Source organism: Myxine glutinosa, chromosome 9, assembly GCF_964187855.1.
Source record: "Myxine glutinosa chromosome 9, kmMyxGlut1.1, whole genome shotgun sequence".
NCBI lineage: Eukaryota > Metazoa > Chordata > Myxini > Myxiniformes > Myxinidae > Myxine > Myxine glutinosa.
In genome coordinates this window covers 91,801,176-91,813,219 of record NC_136269.1, presented here as the reverse complement: position 1 = coordinate 91,813,219, position 12,044 = coordinate 91,801,176, and the positions used below count along the sequence as shown (strand labels likewise).

Below are 12,044 nucleotides of genomic sequence, written 5' to 3'. Positions count from 1 at the left end.
AACATACCAAGAACTTCGAGAGTTGCTTATGACGGTTAAATCAGTATCGGAATCCAAGCTCAACACGCACTGTTTCCCTATGTAAACCGCCATTGGGTTTAAGGTGGGTTATGACTTTGACGTCACTGGCAAAATTGAACATCGACACATCAGGGCTTTTTCGACACTTTGTGATTGACAGACGTAGAGGACGGGGAAGACCGAGAAAGACTTGGCTAAAGATGGTGGAAGAAGAAATGCGGGCAAGGGGGTTAACAAGGAGAGATGCAGAAAATAGGGCAAAATGGAGAAGATTGTCATGGGGACCGCAAGGCTAACCCCCGCTCTAGTAGGGAAAATGGCCTTAAAATGCATGTTGTGTTGTGTTGTTGTGATTGACAAAAGAAATTCAAAAAAAAATTCCTTTCAAATTAGAGCATGTTTAATGATTTTCAATGGTTTTCAGTGAAAAAAAAATTGCATTTGGTTTCCCCTTTAATCGCTCATCACAGTAACCTTACAAGTGAGCCTATTCAGCTCGCTTATGTCAGGGACTTAATACCATACAGTGTCAGGGAGACCCTTGATCAGGATATACAAGAGAGGTTGAAGATGGGGATAATTAGCAGTTTTATTCACCATTCCAATCACCAGTAGTGATAGTCCGTAAAAAGGACAGGAAAAACCGCATGTGTGTTGACTCTCGGAAGTAGGGGAAAAAGGTTGATACTGGGACACCCGCACCAAACCCACTGGGACACCCAAAATGGGGCTTTTTGACTGGAAAAGGGGGTGAAAAGGCACAAAATCGCTGAAAAATGGCCCAAAAGTCCTAAAATCGTTGTTATTTTGGGCCAAATCGTGTGTTTTTTAAAGTGGGTTTTTGGGAAATCATGAACGTTTTTCCGCCATACACTCTGCTAGTTTCGAGTGGTGATGCCGATAGGCTTCACCCTCGAAACGCGCCGTGTTTCGACGGGCAGCTTGTATAATCCTGTGGATGATGATATAACTTTTTTATAAGACAAAGCGAAGGCGGAGCCGAGCGGCGTCATATAAAAAAAAGTTATCAAGTTAGTAATTCTCTAGCCTCGCCGTTGGCGAGGCAATACGGGGTTCACTGATTGTTTGCGGTCCTTTGGTCCTTCTGTTTATTACCCCCTCTGCCAGGGATCCCCCGTTTATTATCCTCCTATATCGAGGTTCACTGTTTGTCTATGATCCCACTGCTCATGTATCGAGGCTCTAAAATCCACCTACCTGTGATCCCCCGTTTATTATCCTTCTGTTTATTACCCATTGACTCATGTATCGAGGTGATTTAGTAGATTATCTATACTTCCATTGTACATCCCCCTTTTAGCAAGAGGTATGATATCCAAAAGGAACCGATGTGTTCCCATCATTATTTAAATATCGTTTATCATCATATGCACCAAGTGCCTTCTTAAGAACTTTCTCGGAATATATTTTATGTTTATAACTTCTTATTCCTTTAATATTTCTGTACACAACCTCCTTTGTATCCATCGTGTTTTTATAATCATCAAATCCGAGAGTTTGTTTTATAACCCCCTTCTTTATTCCCTTTAGCTTTTTACCAGTTTCAAGTTTATCCCCATCAAAATATCTATACGCATATGACTTTGCTCTAAGGCCAATAAATTCACTCATAATTTTTCCTCCAAGTTCATCTTTAAATTTTCCAATAACTTTTTCATTGGCTTTTGAGAAGGCCTCTTTCCTCCCATCTTTAAACCCAAGGTAATTACTCGTGTCATATACTTCAGAATTATTTATCATGTCTTTAAAAACATCATCAGTTTTGATATCCAATATAAAGCTGTCTGTGTCCATATACATCAGCTCAACTTTTTCATTATATTTTGGTTTCAGATTCTTATAATAAAAATCATACATCAAGGACTTTGATAAATCAAGAACTGTAGTCCCAATGTAGATCGGCTTATCCATTTTAATTTCTTCCCTTAGCATATTGATCCCACAAAAGTTTTCATCAAAAATTGTTATACTAGCAAAGTTTGGCTTGTTGATTAACCTAGAGGTCTGTTTCCATGTTGTTGTTAATCTGATATCCCTCCTATTTCTAACATTTTCCATCGTCTTACCAAACACTGAATTATTCATTAACTTATAAAAATCTTTCTCAAATGGAGTTGTTCCCTTTGTTCTCATCTGAGTGTTGTAGTCAATATATTTTGCCAACCAATGACTCTGCTTAAATTTTATTATTCTATGAATTTTTTCCACAACTAATCCGTTATTGATACACTGAAGAAGATTTCTCTGGTGGAGAACATAATTCTTTTTATCAAATAATGTTGTTAAAAGTTTCTCTGTTGTTGTCTTAACATTAAATGACTTTTGATAATCACTCAACCATTCTTTTTGAGGCGTACCCTTTGAACAAGCAAATGGAAGATCCTGATGTTTTGAATGGAGTTCTTTTGGTTATTTTAAGTCGACTTCAAAATAATACCCAACCTTCCAATCATCAAGATCCTCTTGCGTGTTATTTAATAGCTCATTAAAAACTTCTTGTTCATCTTTCTTTGGAACCCATTCTAACCCACCATATGGAACAGCTTGGGACATTGCCCAACCATACAAGTTATTCGCATCATAATACATCAAGAAAGAGCTCTTTTTCTTGGAATCATAATCTTGAAGATACTTGTTGTTTGCTTTCGCATATCTCTTTTTACAAACCTGGGAAATTCCTCCACGTTTTGCCTTCTCAATCATTAGGAGCATATCAACATCTGTAATTAAATCAATTTCTTGTTTCGTCATCTTTAACATTGCGCTCCATGCTAATCCTGGAGATGTAAAATAATGTGCTGGGTCTAGTTCATATCCCTTTAAACAAATATCACGGAATGATTCAAAAACGTCAGCCAAAAGAAGGACATCCGTTTTCAAATACAAATCATGATAACCCCCCATGTTTTTAATCCCATGTTCTTTCCAAACATTTTGAGCGTGTTCATATTCTTTATCCGTTATCCCAATATTGTTGAGTTCATTCCAAAAATCATCTTTGCTTGGCAACTGTGTATCGTTGAACCTTTCAAACGAATCCATGTAGTCATATGGATAAATTCCCTTTTGAGTTAATAAATTTGTGTTTTCAAAAGCTCCTTCAAGATTAGGAAATGACTTTAGATTGTTTACAAGATTTCCCAAACCACTTGCCATAAATTTAAAGGAGTCAAGAAATCTTATTTTGGTTAATGGACTTGATGGGATTATCTTTGTGTAAGAAATATAATTTTGATCTGTACTTGGAATTGCTGTTATTTTTCCAGTCGTTTTTGCCAACTCTCTTATAAAAAGATGTGTGTCATAATGAGAATTATTATGTAGAAACACAGGTATAAACTTTGGTTTTTCTTTAATTTTTTTATTCTCCATGATAATTTTTGTTAATCGAATACAATCATTTTCAAGATTTTCTACAAATTTTTCAGGAGCCTTTGGCCCCCGGTATCCAACTACTTTATTTAATTCATCACCAATTCCAGATTTAATATAATAACAGAAACCACAAGGAATGTGCTCTTGATATTTTCCACCATCATTACATTTTTGTAGGATGCTCTCAAAATCAGCATATATAACAAATGGGTGTTTAATTGTTTTCTCTGTGTCTTTAAAATAAATTGAAGAACCCTTGTCTGGCATCTTAACAACCGTTGATTTATGTTCACTACAATATTTAGAATGTCTTCCTAACCGCTCCTTTGTCTTAAACCAATTTAGACATCTTAGGCACACATGAATTTTGTTTGTTCTCTTTGTTAACTGTGTTCTTACTAACTTTGCAAAATCTTTAATAAGTACATAATGTGAATTATCTCCATCCTTTATCAAAAGAAGATTAATATTTATTGTCTTCAGATCTCTTGAGAAATAAATTGGTTGAACATTCAAATTATCAGTTAACCCATAAACATTAACAGACATGTTATTTAACTTTTCAAATCTCTTTACATCTTTAACTTTCATCGGCATCTGAATATTTCCCAATTTTAACTCATTCTCATACTTATAATATTTTGAAGCTCTATGTGGATTTTTCCCATGGTCAACTGGGTGAAGATGTGCAAGAATAGACCAGATAAAACATTTATTATCATTATTTTTTATATTGATTATAGCCTGTTTCCCCCTAATTTTTTGTGGAAGATCAATGTAAGATGATCCACTAAGAGGCCCAGAGCTAACAACATGAACATCAACAGAGTTTGTTCCACCAATAACCCCTCCACTTTGTACACCAAGCATTGCATCCCAACCACTATAATCATGGCTTTCTAACCCGGGGTGTAAATCTTCTCCAAAATCTTCAAAATTTTCATTAGCATTTACAATATATTTATTATCACACCTCTTATAAATATCATGAGTCTCCCCATCTTTTGTTGATTTATAGTTTATCCCAAAATAATATTTAAATGGACCCATTTCCTTAAAAGTTTTTTCAAAGAATTTCCTAAGTTCAGGTCTAATATTCCCAAAGTTTTCATTAAAATTATCTGTATCTGATTCATCAAAAGAAAATCTTATAATTTTAACGTGGTTCTTAAATGCGTTGTCTTGTCTAGAAACACTAAACAATTTTTTCCGATGAGAAGCAGTTTTTAGGTGTATCTTATATCCAGCTTTTAGAATATCTTTTTGGCACTTGTTGCATCTCATGGTTAATGAGGGGGGAGCTAATTTTTTTGCATGACCAGCAGTGGTTAAATGTCTTTTAAAACTAGATTTATTTATAAATTTTTTACAAGGCTCACACTTTATTTTTTCCTGTCCAACTAAATCATTCTTATTTACCCCAAGATGTTTTTTAGTTTTATTATGTTGATAAATAAACTTAACTGACACGTTGCATTTTTCACAAAAAGTCATATTTATAGGTGAACAATCTCGTGAGATTTTGGCACTCATTTAACTATGAATCTTTTCTTAAAGCCACGCACATTTGGCACCAAGCCAACTTTTAATCTGACTCAGAACTTTGAGATTCAAGGAAGCTCGAGAAATCACTCGTTGTGTCATCATCAATAAAGCTTGACTCATATTCATCATTTGAGCACAGGCTATCAGAATCATAGGAATCTTCATCCCCAATTGTTTCTCCATCACTATCATGACTTGTGAGATCTTCAGACCATGAATCTAAAAAATCTTCTAAATCGTAATTACTCATATTTATAGGGCTATAATTCATAGTCTGATTCTTCAGAGTCAGATGGTAGAGGTGAATTTGGATGAAGACGTGTATATGTTTCTAGCGAACCACTTTTAATTATATATTTTTTAAAAATTCTTTTAGAGTTTTCTTCTTCCAAATAATCTTGATAATCATCATAAGCCGTTTGTCTTTTTTCTTCTTTGAGATATGGTTGAACTGGTTGATCTGAATACAAGCGTATAAATTTGTCTAAATTAAACATTAAAGTAAAATTTCTTTCCTTATGATCTATTTCAATTTTTGATAGATGCATGATGCCTTCAAAATTACAATAAACCATCTCACCAATAAGATGGTCAACATAATCTTTTAAATAATAACCGCCGCAAGTATCTTTAACTTTATTCATAAATGTGAATCCAAAAGACCCTCCCATAGTTTTATCATAAAATGTTTTTTGTTTAAGGGTTAGCAAATTGAAAGCTTTTTTAATTTGATCAATAATTATTGTATCAACACTAATAAATTTTTTATTACACATCTGAAAATGAATCTCTCCAACAGACCATTTTAAATCAGATATATTTTTAATTGAGCTTCTTTCCAAATATCTTGGAGGAGAGTGGCTCAATAACGTATCAGTTTTTTCAAGAGGATCTCTGAGAATTCCGCTGAAGAAATCAATTGTGTTTTGAATTGTGTGCCCCATTTATATATGAAAACTTTACTTAAACTAAATTACATTTCCATCGAGCCCAATAATTTTTCTTTCAATATCCTTTTGGATAATAATATTTTTTACATTAAAAGTTATCTTCAAATAATCTTTAATTATAATTGACCTAAATGTCATCTCTCCGGTTATGATTTTATTATTAACATCAATATCTGTTTTATTAAAAAATATACATACATCTCCTTTACTTGAGTTGATGGTCTTATCATTAAGTTCCAAAGAAGTGGCGTCTAATTTTTCACCAATCTTTTCATAAATAGCCATTAGAAGGGGGGAGACATGATCCAAATGGACTTTTATCGATTTTTTAGCTGGAATAGAAAATCCGCGGCCTTTAAACATAATTGATGGACTAATATTATCATTTAATTCGGGATAAACCCAAAAATTACCATATTTATCTTTGTTCAACTTTACATCTTTGACACAATCAATAGAACCTTCGGTAATAGATTGAAATTGGTCTTTTGTGTTGTGAAACATTGTATTTATTAGTGAATAAACTTGCATTTAGTTTAAGTAAAAATTTACCACATAAATATGATAAGTTCTGAAGGATATTTAGAATTTCCAGACTCTCTATATGATAAATTAGAGAATTGTCCGGCTTGTGATAGAATAGGGCTTAATAATGAGGGTTTATATAAACAATGTATTTTCTGTGATTTAATTTTAATTAATGATAATAAGAAATATAAAAAAACATATAACACTTTTAAATTAGAACCAAAAATGAATTACTTTACAAGATTAATAAGAGAGATGAATGTTAAGTATTGTGATGATAATACACCATTTCTTTCAAGGGAAGAGACTAATTGTATTGAGGAAATGTATAAGGGTTTAATGATATTTATTATTCAAAATAATTTTAATGGAAATGTTAATACAAGATACTATATAAATAAAATAATGAATTATTTTGAAATTAAACCTGAACTCAGGATAAAATATAGAGTTTCTCAAATAGCTCAAAAAAAATTGGATAACTTGTTTTCCAAATATATAAATGAATGATTTTTTACCCGTTTGGGAAAATAAGATAAAATTTAATAACCATAAAAACATTCCAAATTCATTGAGATGTCTAATAGTTGGTTCAAGCGGATGTGGAAAAACCTGTTTACTTTTAAAGATGCTCCTTGGTCCTAATTTTTTAGATTATGATAATTTAATAATTTTTACAAAGTCAAGTTTTCAACCCGAGTATCAACTACTCTCACAGGGTTTTAATGCGGGTCTTAAAAAGGAAGACATTATCGGTTTATTTAAACTTCAAAACAAACTAAATGATTATAATATTGATGATATAATACAATTATTTTGTGATACACAGAAATCAAAATCGAAACCCATAACTTGTATTCTCAGTGATAATACGGATGATATACCTTCACCTCAAGATTTAGATAAATCAAAAAAGAACCTCGTCATCTTTGATGATTGTGTTAATGAGAGAAACCAAACAGTAATGGATAGCTACTATACAAGAGGGAGACATTCTTCTTGTAATTGTATATATCTTAGTCAATCATATTTTCAACTCCCTCGACGCTCAATAAGAAACAATGCCAATACTTTTATTTTATTTAAGTTAAATTCAATAGATGTAAATAATTTTTGGAGAGATAATTGCTCTACGTTATGTAGTAAAAAAGAATTTGAAAATTATATGAAACACACGATTGGAAAATATAAATATATTGTTGTGAAACAAGATGAGATACTAAATGATATTTTTCAATACTAAATGAATACCGAAGAAAGAGAAAGAAAGTTTAAGGAACATCAACAATTAGTTTCAAAAGTTGTTAAACAACAGGAAGAGATAAAGAAGAAACGGAAACAGAAACTAACTGGTGAAGAAGCCTTTGAAAGAAAACAAGAGAAATTCTTTAAACCACTTTTGAAAACTCAACACCCTACAGTTCCCACGGTAGAATTTACTCCGAAAAAACTTCAAATGCTCAAAGATTTTAGTCAGATAACAAAACAAGAACTTGGTGAATTAGAATATGATGACGAGGGATTATTTCGGAAACTTGAGCAGGTAAATCAACCCCCTAATTATGTTGTGGAAGCTCTTCAAAACAATGAATATTCGGCGGGTTCAAAAACCAGAGCAGGTCTCATTCCAACAGAAGAACCAGCAGTGTTTCATCTTGTGGAAGAAAAGGTATTGATATTTAATGATGAATTGATGTTCTTGAGTTCTACTCAACCAAATGTTAAATTAACTCCAAGATTAATGTTTCTTCTAACAAACCCCGGATTCAGCGGTTCAAAATATTTTGAGGAACCACTTGATATGGAAAGAGAGGAAGATAGGGTATATATTGAGTTGTTAAATGCACTTGATTATGGAGTTTCTGTTGCTGGTAAAAGTAAGAAGAATGAGAAGGAGAAACATATTATTGATGCTTTAAGTAAGCTTGGTTCGGGTGTTAGTTTTCTTCCAAATGACCCATCACAATTAGTTAATAGGCTATTATTGTTATTAGGTAGTAAGAAGGCTGGAAACAACAATTGTTTTAATGAATCCTCAGCCATTTTAGATCAGTTGATGAACATGAAAATAATTAATAAATGTCAATACAAAGATATTTTATTAGATATTAAATAAGATGTGAAGCACAATTCTTAGTTTTAATTTCACAACGAGCGATTACACAGCTTCATTCCCTTACCCACTACAACTTGACCCCCTTACCTCATATGAGGCATCTTTGTTGTCAATGGAAACTTACAATACCCTTTTTAATATCACAGAGAAAAACAACAAGTTTAGTTATAATCCAGGCACTGCCTACAAAACTATAACCGTTTCACCTGGAGCTTACGAGATTTCTCAAATATCTTCAGAAGTCTCTCGCCTTATGAAAGAAAAAGGTGATGAACCAAAAAATATTGTAATAGATATTCAAACACACACTTCAAAATCAACTATTAAACTTAAAAATAATTATAAAGTTGATTTCACGATTGAAAATTCGTTTAGAGAGCTATTGGGTTTCTCTTCAAAAAAGATTGAAAATAACGGGACGTTTTACAGTGATAATGTTATCCAAATATCCTCCGGTATAAATTCAGTATTAATTCATTGTGATTTGATTGATGGTGCTTATAACGATGGAATAAGAACAAATACAATATTTTCATTCAGTGCATACTCAACCCCGATTGGTTATAAATTTAATATGGAACCAAAAAATCTTGTTTATTTACCTGTGTCAGGAAAAACCATATACAGAGTAAATTTTAGAATAACCGACCAAGATAATCGTATGATATCCTTTAATGATGAAATTATATCCATCAGAATTCACCTACGTGAAGTTTTTCAATAAATAAATAATGGTTATTGTGAGAAAACACGAGTTGGGAAAATATAAAATAATTACAGGGGAGGGCATGTTCCTTTCACCAGACTATACAAGGTATGTGGGTAAAGGATACTATAAACCTAAGAGACAACGGGGTGTGGGTCATCAATTTCGAAATAAAGGAGATGGGATAATTGATACTCTAATGGGTATTGGTTCAACCATTCTTAAACATAAAGACCTAATTGGTTCAACTGCTTCTCTCATGGGAAATGTAGCGGGTGTTGTAAAGAGTATAAAAGATGCTCAAAAGGAGTCCCATAAATTACAAGCAATCAAAGAAATTAAAAAAGGTAAAACTCAACTATCTTCACAAGAACGACAAAAAATCATTAAAATACTTGGGTCAGGGTTTCAACAATTTTAATACTATATAAATACAAGTATGGAAGCGATTGATAGTATCTATGATTTGGATGATACGATTATCATTTCAAACTCTACTAAAAAGGAAGACTATTTTAAGGTAAATGCTATTACAGGAACCGACTGGAATTCAAACGGAACAAAAAGTTTTGAAATAAATAATCAACAAACTTACTTGAATATAGCTGATAGTTTCTTGCTGTGTAAATTTAAATTCACTAAGGCTGCGAATAATACTAATGCTACACTCGTAAATGATTTCTTCTGGAAAATGTTTGACAGTGTCCGCCTGTATATTGGAACACAAGAGGTTGAAGCGGTTGATTATGTCTCTGCTACATCTGAAATGATGAAATTTACACTATATTCGTTTAGTGATAGAATGGGTAAGGGAGCTGTTGAAGGTTTTATTCCTGATATGTCAACGGGTACAAACGCAGACCCTGGTTATAGTCAAAGGAAGTCAATGTATAATGATGAAACAAAAGCAGTGAATAGTTTTACCGTAGCAGTACCTCTTAAAGGTATATTTGGATTTTGCGATTATGATAAAGTTTTGTATGGTCTTAAAATTAGATTTCAACTACAAAGGAATGATAATGTAAATAGGTTGCTTTTTGGGGATGAAAATGCTTTTGGAGAAAATAATAAATTTGTTATTAATGATTTGTGTTGGTATATCAGTGAATATACTCCTAATCTTAAAACGGAAGAGATGTTGAATAGAAGACTTAACTCAAAGAAACCGCTAAATGTATCATACCTTAAAAGAAGATGTCAACACGTTAAACTGGAACACACTACCTACACTTGGAATTTGGGTGTTCTTCAAGGAAAGCCACGATACCTATGGCTCATTTTTAAAAAACCAGATGGAGAGGAGGGTACTAATAAGAATAATGCGCTGAGTGATAATGCTAAGGTGAAACAACTTCGGGTTTCTCTTGATGGCACATTTTATCCGCGAGATAGATTGGAAATTGATTGGGAAAAAAATGATTATGCGGAAGCCTACAAGTCCTACCAAAAGGTGTGTGAAAGTAATGGTAATAATGATCCTATTTTGGATATGGTTGCATTTAAAGGTTTATATACAATCTACGCAATTGACCTGAGTTCTCAAAAGGAAACTATAAAGTCTAATCGAGTGGATACTTCTCTATACATTGAAAGAGGGGAGAATGAAGAAGTTGATGCTTATTGTTTGCTTTTGGAGGAAACAGAATTACAGATTAATACAGATAATGGTGTTATGATTAATATCACATAGGTTTTTTCTCATAAATAAATGGTAGGGGTATATGTTAATCAAATCAATCTTAATAAATTAACATCTTGTATTCAAAATCAAAAGCCTTGTATTATTAATGTTAATACAATTCAAAGAAAAGGAGCTGTAAGAATTGATGTTTTACTCACACACACACAAGTAAAAACACTAAATGATGTTGGATCACTTAAAATTAAAATGACGAAACCTATGTTAAAGAAATATTCAATAGACGAGTCAAGAGGAGGATTTCTCCCGTTTCTAATTCCTTTATTTGCTGGTTTAAGTGCGGCGGGAGCATTGACTGGTGGTATTTCAGCAGCGGTAAAAACTGCTAACGAAAGGAAGGCACAACTAAAAGCTCAAAAAGAATTGGAAAGACATAACAAGGAGTTGGAGAAACAAATTGTAGATTTTGCTCACCCACTGCCTGATAAAGCTAGATTGTTGGTTGGTGATATGCTTTCCTCTATCGCTCAAGCGGGTGTTAAACTAACTAAACGGGGTAATGGATTGTATCTTTCTCATAAATAAATGGATAAATGGTTTAAACAATTTGGAAAGAATACAACGTCAAATATAGAACTAGCCAAGTATTGTAAAACACTAAAAATTGATAATGTGGTAATCTGTATGAGAGATGAATTAATACATATAAATAAGAATACAAAGAATATTATTATGAATTTAGACACACAGAATGGTTCTCATTGGGTTTGTATTCATAATAGTCAGGATAAATATTATTTTGATAGTTATGGTATGCCACCACCTGTTGAAGTAATACAATTCTTACAGAATGGTGTTTATCAAACATTTCAAGTTCAAGAAATTAATTCTAAATGTTGTGGTCAATTATGTTTATATGTATTATTTCAACTCAACAATAATGAAAATTTTTATGATATCATTTTTAATCTAATATAAATGACTTATGTTGGAAAAGATGGTTCTATCTTTGGAAAATCCTCCCAGGATATTGATTTATCAAATTATTATACAAAGGCACAGGCTGAACGACAAAAATATAGTATAAGTAAAAATATTAATATGAAGAATACTTATAAATTAATCAATTATCCAAACCCTACA

The 12,044-nt window shown here is 32.4% G+C and overlaps 1 protein-coding gene across 2 annotated transcripts in view; it reads left to right on the top strand.

Moving 5' to 3' along the window:
• The window catches only part of LOC137435227 (pleckstrin homology domain-containing family G member 4B), a 199,014-nt gene that overhangs the window by 146,272 nt on the left and 40,698 nt on the right, over nucleotides 1-12,044 (top strand). The gene's annotated exons all lie outside the window — the stretch shown is intronic.